Raw genomic sequence first — 9,275 nt, 5'->3', positions numbered from 1 at the left:
AAACACACACACACACACACACACAATGCACCCCCATCACCTCCTATACACACACACACACACCACACACTACAATGCACCCCCCATCACCCCCTATACACACACACACAATGCACCCCCCATCACCCCCTACACACACACACACAATACAATGCACCCCCATCACCTCCTACACACACACTACAATGCACCCCCATTACCCCCCCACACACAGTACATCCCCCCATCACCCGCTACACACACACACAAATACAATGCACCCCCCATCACCCCTACACACACACCCACAATACAATGCACCCCCACTACTCCCCACACACACACACAAATGCACCCCCATTACTCCCCACACACACACACAATGCACCGTCCATCAGCCCATACACACACAATGCACCCCCCATCACCCCCTCCAAACACACACAATACAATGCACCCCCCATCACCCCCTACACACACACACACACACACAAATACAATGCATCACCCCCTACACACACACACACACAAATACAATGCATCCCCCATCACCCCCTACACAAACACACACACACACACAAATACCATGCACCTCCCATCACCCCCTCCAAACACACACAATACAATGCACCCCCCATCACCCCCTCCAAACACACACACACACACACTACAATGCACCCCTATTACCCTCACACACACACACACACACACAATACACGCTCCATTATCCCCCCACACACAGTACATCCCCCCATCACCCCCTACACACACACAAATACAATGCACCCCCCATCACCCCTACACACACACCCACAATACAATGCACCCCCACTACTCCCCACACACACACAAATGCACCCCCATTACTCCCCACACACACACACACAAACACACACACAATGCACTGTCCATCAGCCCGTACACACACAATGCACCCCCCATCACCCCCTCCAAACACACAGAATACAATGCACCCCCCATCACCCCCTACACACACACACTACAATGCACCCCCCATCACCCCCTACACACACACACTACAATGCACCCCCCATCACCCCCTACACACACACACACACACACACTACAATGCACCCCCATTACCCTCACACACACACACACACACACACAATACACGCTCCATTACCCCCCCACACACAGTACATCCCCCCCATCAACCGCTACACACACCCACAATACAATGCACCCCCACTACTCCCCCCACACACACACACACACACACACAATACAATATATCCCCCATCACCCACTACACACACACACACACACAATACAATATATCCCCCATTACCCACTACACACACACACAATACAATGCATCACCCCCTACACACACACACACACACACACACACACACAATGCATCACCCCCTACACACACACACACACACACAATACAATGCATCACCCCCTACACACACACACACACACACACACACACAATACATCCCCCCATTACCCACTACATACACACACAATACCATGCACCCCCCATTACCATCTCCCCACGCACACAATACAATGCACCCCCCATCACCCCCTCCAAACACACACACACACACACACACAAATACAATGCACCCCCCCATCACCCCCTACACACACACACAATGCACCCCATCACGCCATACACACACAATGCACCCCTCCATCACCCCTACACACACTACAATGTACCCCCCATCACTCCCCACACACACACACAATACAGAGCACCCTCCATTACCCCTCCCCCACATACAATACAATGCACCCTCCATTACCCCCTCCCCAGACATAATACATTGCACCCCTCATCACCCCCTGCAGACACAAATTACACTGCCCTATCACTACACACACCTACCTGCCTCCCCCCTCCCTCGGAATACAGCACTCCCCCTCTGCCTGTCACAAAACTGTGTCTCCTTCACAAATGTTCCCCGTTATGTGTCCTCAGACCCTCCCCACACATCCCCATTAATTACACCTGTCTCTTCGGCTCCTCCATGGAGCGCTTACCGCTGCCTGATGAATCCAGTGTGGCGCCCGCAGCACTGTGATGACGTCAGCAATGTGCTGATCTCATCACGTCCTCTCACACATATCCATAAGGGGCCCGGGGAAGGGGGGTAGGGAGGCGGTGCCTAAGGGGCGTGGCCATCAATAGCAGGGTCCCACCGGGGGTTATCCCGACCTCCTGGTGGGCCAGTCCGCCCCTGTACGTGAGGATGGGGCCCACAAAAACCTGTAGACGGCCCTGCCTGCATCCCTATATGTCACACAGCCTGTACCCAAACTTACCCCTCTCTCAAACACCCTGCACCCCATTTTGTCACAATCTGTACCCCTCATATGCACTCACCCTGCAACCCCATTTTCCCTCATTACCGGTCACGCGTTCCCATCTCCTTCAGGAATCAGGATCTTCTGGCTTTCTGAGCGGCTCCTCCCACTCGGTCACATGGGCATGACAAGATCGCAGGTCCTATCTACACCACTAGGATGTATTTTCGTCATCTGGACAAGTTTCTGCTCTGCCTCTGCAGCACTCAGGCTATGTGCGCACGTGTGCGTATTGCATGCATTTATGCTGCGTCTATAGCACTGCAGTGTATATGCATGTGTCCTGCGTCCCCTGCACAATCTATGAAGAGTGTGCATAATCCGTGCGCACCATGCTTTTTTGAACGCAGCGATTTGAGTGTCAAAAATTTGACAAAATCTCTGCATTTAAAAATGTAGCATGTCACTTCTTTCGTGCGCTTTGGATGCTGCTCCCACTCTGTCTATGGGAGAGGCGGCATCCCGAGCGCGTGAAATCGCCATCTATTCTGCAGACACACTACATCCATTATGCAGTGTCTGCAGCGATTTGAAGCGCACATGAGCTGCCAAATCACTGCAGAATTTTCTACAGTGACACGACGCAACGTGCGCACATAGGTGGAAGCGCCTAGTGGACCTCCTCTGAGCACAGGGCAACTGCCCCCTCTGCCACCTCCCGGTAGCTACACTACTGCCGGTCATTAATAGTCCTGGTCTTCTCATATGGACCAACATGGAAAAGGAGTAATAGATTGCAGTCACCTGTCCTACAGTCTCTTCCCCCCAGTAATGGCTGATAACAGGGAGTAATAGATTGCAGTCACCTGTCCTACAGTCTCTTCCCCCCAGTAATGGTTGATAACAGGGAGTAATAGATTGAAGTCACCTGTTCTATAGTCGTCTCCTCCTCCATGGCTGATAACAGAAAGCAATAGACTGAAGTCCCCTGTTCTACAGTCTCCCCCTCCAGTAATGGCTGATAACAGGGAGTAATAGAATGCAGTCGAGGGCCTACAGTCTTTTTCCCCCAGTAATGGTTTATAACAGGGAGTAATAGATTGCAGTCACCTGTCCTACAGTCTCCTCCCCCCAGTAATGGCTGATAACAGGGAGAAAGGCAGGTTTCACATTTGCGTTGTTTCGACGCAAACGGACTCCGTCACTAATGTATTACAGTTCATTTATTTACAGTTGAAGAGCGACAGCATGCCTCATGCACTACCCGCATGCGTCCACATGGTGTCGCGCTTACACTGTAAATAAATGAACTGTAAGGCTGCTTTCACACTACGTCTTTTTAAGGCTGCTTTCACACTACGTCTTTTTAACATGCGTCCTGAACGTTTTTTTGCTGCAAAAGCGGATCCTGCTTTTACATCAAAAAACGCATGCAAACGCATGTGTTACTTTGCAGGATCCTGTCACTGGATGTTTAGGGGCGGGCATTGGAGTCATGTGATCGGGAGTGATGGGAACTAAACGTGCCAGACTGGAAGCCGGCTTCTTACAACTGTGGAGGTTCGTAACCAAGGTAAACATCGGGTATACTTGCTTGGATACCCGATATTTACTTTGGTTACGAGTGTCTGCAGCTGCTAGGAGCCGGGCTCCCTGCACACGTAACCAACGTAAACATCGGGTAACTAAGATAAGTGGTTACCCGATATTTACCTTGGTTACGAGTGTCCGCAGCTCTCAGGTGGAGGAGAGGGAGGGGGAGAGACAGAGAGGTAGGAGAGAGAGGGACTGATCACGAGAGACTGGTTCTGGGCATGCTCAGTAGAGCAAGCAGGATCCTGTCTATCAGCATGCCAGCGTTCACATGCGTTTGCGTGCTGTTTAGTCAGGATCCAGCGATTTGCAGTATTTGGACGCAGCTCAAAAACGCTACATGTAGCGTTTTTGAAAGATGTTAAAAAACTGCAAGTCGCTGGATCCTCACTATAACGCACGCAAACGCAGGTGAACGCATGTTAACGCGAGTCCATTGCAAATGCATTGAAATAAAAACGCATTTGCACTGGATCCGTTTTGCGTTAAAAAACGTTCAGGACGCATGTTAGGCTGCTTTCACACTACGTCTTTTTAACATGCGTCCTGAACGTTTTTTTAACGCAAAAACGGATCCAGTGCAAATGCGTTTTCATTTCAATGCATTTGCAATGGACTCGCGTTAACATGCGTTCACCTGCGTTTGCGTGCGTTATAGTGAGGATCCAGCGACTTGCAGTTTTTTAACATCTTTCAAAAACGCTACATGTAGCGTTTTTGAGCTGCGTCCAAATACTGCAAATCGCTGGATCCTGACTAAACAGCACGCAAACGCATGTGAACGCTGGCATGCTGATAGACAGGATCCTGCTTGCTCTACTGAGCATGCCCAGAACCAGTCTCTCGTGATCAGTCCCTCTCTCTCCTACCTCTCTGTCTCTCCCCCTCCCTCTCCTCCACCTGAGAGCTGCGGACACTCGTAACCAAGGTAAATATCGGGTAACCACTTATCTTAGTTACCCGATGTTTATGTTGGTTACGTGTGCAGGGAGCCCGGCTCCTAGCAGCTGCAGACGCTCGTAACCAAAGTAAATATCGGGTATCCAAGCAAGTATACCCGATGTTTACCTTGGTTACGAGCCTCCACAGTTGTAAGAAGCCGGCTTCCAGTCTATCACGTTTAGTTCCCATCACTCCCGATCACATGACTCCAATGCCCGCCCCTAAACATCCAGTGACAGGATCCTGCAAAGTAACACATGCGTTTGCATGCGTTTTTTGCTGTAAAAGCAGGATCTGCTTTTGCAGCAAAAAAACGTTCAGGACGCATGTTAAAAAGACGTAGTGTGAAAGCAGCCTTAAAAAGACGTAGTGTGAAAGCAGCCTAATACATTAGTGACGGAGTCCGTTTGCGTCGAAACAACGCAGATGTAAAACCGGCCTAATAGATTGGTCACCTGTCCTACAATCTCCTCCTCCATGGCTGATAACAGGGAGTAATAGATTGCAGTCGAGTGTCCTACAGTCTCTTCCCTCCAGCAATGGTTGATAACAGGGAGTAATAGATTGCAGTCACCTGTCCTACAGTGACTTCCCCCAGAAATGGCTGATAACAGGGAGTAATAGATTGCAGTCGAGTGTCCTACAGTCTCTTCCCCCCAGTAATGGCTGACAACAGGGAGTAATAGATTGCAGTCGAGTGTCCTACAGTCTCTTCCCCCCAGTAATGGTTGATAACAGGGAGTAATAGATTGAAGTGACCTGTCCTACAGTCTCCTTCCCCCAGAAATGGCTGATCACAGGGAGTAATAGATTGCAGTCGAGTGTCCTACAGTCTCTTCCCCCCAGTAATGGCTGATAACAGGGAGTAATAGATTGCAGTCGAGTGTCCTACAGTCTCTTCCCCCCAGTAATGGTTGATAACAGGGAGTAATAGATTGAAGTGACCTGTCCTACAGTCTCCTTCCCCCAGAAATGGCTGATCACAGGGAGTAATAGATTGCAGTCGAGTGTCCTACAGTCTCTTCCCCCCAGTAATGGCTGATAACAGGGAGTAATTGATTGCAGTCACCTGTCCTACAGTCTCCTTCCCCCAGAAAAGGCTGATAACAGGGAGTAATAGATTGAAATCACCTGTGCTACAGTCTACTCCTCCACAGAGTTCCGGAATATCCCTGACGTCAGATAAAATCATGTGACTGCTGAAGCACGCGACACCTGACCGAGTAGATAGCACTGCGCATGCGCGACTAATTAAAGGGCCAGCTGGGACCGATTATGTAGTGGGGGTATAAAAGATCTGAAGGACACGGCGTTTTGACACTCCTTGAGGAAGACCATGTGAAACAGTGGCAAAAGAGACACAGCAGTGCCACATATTACAGGAGAATATGGGTGAGTGCAATAAATAACTACTTGTGTTTATGCTGCTGGGTGGTGAGATATATCTGATTTACTGTTTATGCATTCAGAGCCCATTAGAGATATTACTCCCTCTGGACTTTTAGGTACTTAGCACTTTATTTTGCTTGTAGTCCTGCACCATGCACTTTTTTGTAATGTATTGATGTGTTTAGATATTTATGTGCAATAAAGTTTATATGAAGCCTTTCAATATAGGTGATGATCTATATGTTGCCATTTTTCTATAAGGTAAAATTCTGTGGAGGAGCTTTTCAGTTATACTAACCCATGATCTCAATTGAGGAGGCTGGGAAAGTCTTAGGCTACATGTGGACGCTGTGTTATTTGCTGTGGTTTTTTTGGTGCAGTTTTGTTGTCAGAACTTTCTGACTTCCCAGCAAAGTCTATGAGAAGTCAGATTTGCTATGTGCACATTGCAGTTTTTGTCAGGGGCTGCCACCGGTTGGGGTTTTTGTGGGCCCTGGGCTGCCACCGGTCGGGGTTTTTGTGGGCCCACAGGTTTTTGTGGGCCCCATCCTCACGTAGACACGCACATACAGGCATAGGCTGGAGTCACACTTGCGTGTATCGGATCGCACTGCCCGGACCGGCCGCGGCTCTCCTGAGAGGAGCGGGTCAGCATCATAGAAATACATACAGCAGAGCCGCTCCTGACAGAAGAGAAGCCAGCCGGTCTGGGCAGTGTGATCCGATACTCGCATGAGTCACATACAAGTGTGACTCCAGCCTATGCCTGTATGTGTACGTATCTGTATGTGCGTGTCTACGTGAGGATGGGGTCCACAAAAACCTGCAGACAGCCCTGCCTGCATCCCTATATGTCACACAGCCTGTACCCAAACTTGCCCCTCTCTCAAACACCCTGCACCCCATTTTGTCACAATCTGTACCCCTCATATGCACTCACCCTGCAACCCCATTTTCCCTCATTACCGGTCACACGTTCCCATCTCCTTCAGGAATCAGGATCTTCTAGCTTTCTGAGCGGCTCCTTCCACTCGGTCACATGGGCATGACATCATCGCAGGTCCTATCTACACCACTAAAAGGTATTTTCGTCATCTGGACAAGTTTTGGGAAAGTCTAAGGGCGGCTTTGCACACTACGACATCGCAGGTGCGATGTCGGTGGGGTCAAACTGAAAGTGACGCACATCCGGCATTGCATGCGACATCGTAGTGTGGAAAGCCTAGATGATACGATTACGACGATTTTGCGCTCGTAAATCGTATCATCGGTGCAGCGTCAGCGTAATCCATAATTACGCTGACGCGACGGTCCGATGTTGTTCCTCGCTCTTGCGGCAGCACACATCGCTGTGTGTGAAGTCGCAGGAGCGAGGAACATCTCCTACCGGCGTCACCGCGGCTTCCGTAGGATATGCGGAAGGAAGGAGGTGGGCAGGATGTTTACATCCTGCTCATCTCCGCCCCTCCGCCGCTATGCTGCCTGGCGTGTGACGTCGCTATGACGCCGCACGACCCGCCCCCTTAGGAAGGAGGCGGGTCGCCGGCCAGAGCGACGGTCGCAGGGCAGGTGAGAGCATGTAAAGCTGGCGTAGCGATCATGTTCGCTACGCCAGCTATCACACAATATCGTACCTGCGACGGGGGCGGGGACTTTCGCGTGCGACATCGCAGCATCGGCTTGCGATGTCGCAACGTGCAAAGCCCGCCTTAGGCTACATGTGGATGCTGCGTTATTTGCTGTGGTTTTTTTGGTGCAGTTTTGTTAGACTTTGCTGGGAAGTCAGAAAGTTCTATGAGAAGTCAGATTTGCTATGTGCACATTGCAGTTTTTGTCAGGGGCCCCGGGCTGCCCCCTCCCTCGGGGCCTTTTCTCGGCCCCCGGGCTGCCCCCTCCCTCTGGGGCCTTTTCTCGGCCCCCGGGCTGCCCCCTCCCTCTGGGGCCTTTTCTCGGCCCCCGGGCTGCCCCCTCCCTCTGGGGCCTTTTCTCGGCCCCCGGGCTGCCCCCTCCCTCTGGGGCCTTTTCTCGGCCCCCGGGCTGCCCCCTCCCTCTGGGGCCTTTTCTCGGCCCCCGGGCTGCCCCCTCCCCCTGGGGCCTTTTCTCGGCCCCCGGGCTGCCCCCTCCCCCTGGGGCCTTTTCTCGGCCCCCGGGCTGCCCCCTCCCCCTGGGGCCTTTTCTCGGCCCCCGGGCTGCCCCCTCCCCCTGGGGCCTTTTCTCGGCCCCCGGGCTGCCCCCTCCCCCTGGGGCCTTTTCTCGGCCCCCGGGCTGCCCCCTCCCCCTGGGGCCTTTTCTCGGCCCCCGGGCTGCCCCCTCCCCCTGGGGCCTTTTCTCGGCCCCCGGGCTGCCCCCTCCCCCTGGGGCCTTTTCTCGGCCCCCGGGCTGCCCCCTCCCCCTGGGGCCTTTTCTCGGCCCCCGGGCTGCCCCCTCCCCCTGGGGCCTTTTCTCGGCCCCCGGGCTGCCCCCTCCCCCTGGGGCCTTTTCTCGGCCCCCGGGCTGCCCCCTCCCCCTGGGGCCTTTTCTCGGCCCCCGGGCTGCCCCCTCCCCCTGGGGCCTTTTCTCGGCCCCCGGGCTGCCCCCTCCCCCTGGGGCCTTTTCTCGGCCCCCGGGCTGCCCCCTCCCCCTGGGGCCTTTTCTCGGCCCCCGGGCTGCCCCCTCCCCCTGGGGCCTTTTCTCGGCCCCCGGGCTGCCCCCTCCCCCTGGGGCCTTTTCTCGGCCCCCGGGCTGCCCCCTCCCCCTGGGGCCTTTTCTCGGCCCCCGGGCTGCCCCCTCCCCCTGGGGCCTTTTCTCGGCCCCCGGGCTGCCCCCTCCCCCTGGGGCCTTTTCTCGGCCCCCGGGCTGCCCCCTCCCCCTGGGGCCTTTTCTCGGCCCCCGGGCTGCCCCCTCCCCCTGGGGCCTTTTCTCGGCCCCCGGGCTGCCCCCTCCCCCTGGGGCCTTTTCTCGGCCCCCGGGCTGCCCCCTCCCCCTGGGGCCTTTTCTCGGCCCCCGGGCTGCCCCCTCCCCCTGGGGCCTTTTCTCGGCCCCCGGGCTGCCCCCTCCCCCTGGGGCCTTTTCTCGGCCCCCGGGCTGCCCCCTCCCCCTGGGGCCTT

General features: G+C 54.0%; 1 long non-coding RNA gene across 1 annotated transcript in view; it reads right to left on the bottom strand.

Annotated features, from left to right (window-relative positions):
• Positions 1 to 3,366, bottom strand: part of LOC142269273 (uncharacterized) — an 8,354-nt gene extending 4,988 nt beyond the window's left edge. Inside the window, exon 1 of the long non-coding RNA XR_012734795.1 lies at positions 2,345 to 3,366. This is a non-coding gene — a long non-coding RNA (uncharacterized LOC142269273). The remainder of the gene's footprint in view (positions 1 to 2,344) is intronic.
• Between the last annotated feature and the right edge of the window lie 5,909 nt (positions 3,367 to 9,275).

This window comes from Anomaloglossus baeobatrachus, unplaced genomic scaffold (genome assembly GCF_048569485.1).
Source record: "Anomaloglossus baeobatrachus isolate aAnoBae1 unplaced genomic scaffold, aAnoBae1.hap1 Scaffold_3155, whole genome shotgun sequence".
In the NCBI taxonomy this organism is placed as follows: domain Eukaryota; kingdom Metazoa; phylum Chordata; class Amphibia; order Anura; family Aromobatidae; genus Anomaloglossus; species Anomaloglossus baeobatrachus.
This window is presented reverse-complemented; position numbering and strand designations above follow the sequence as displayed.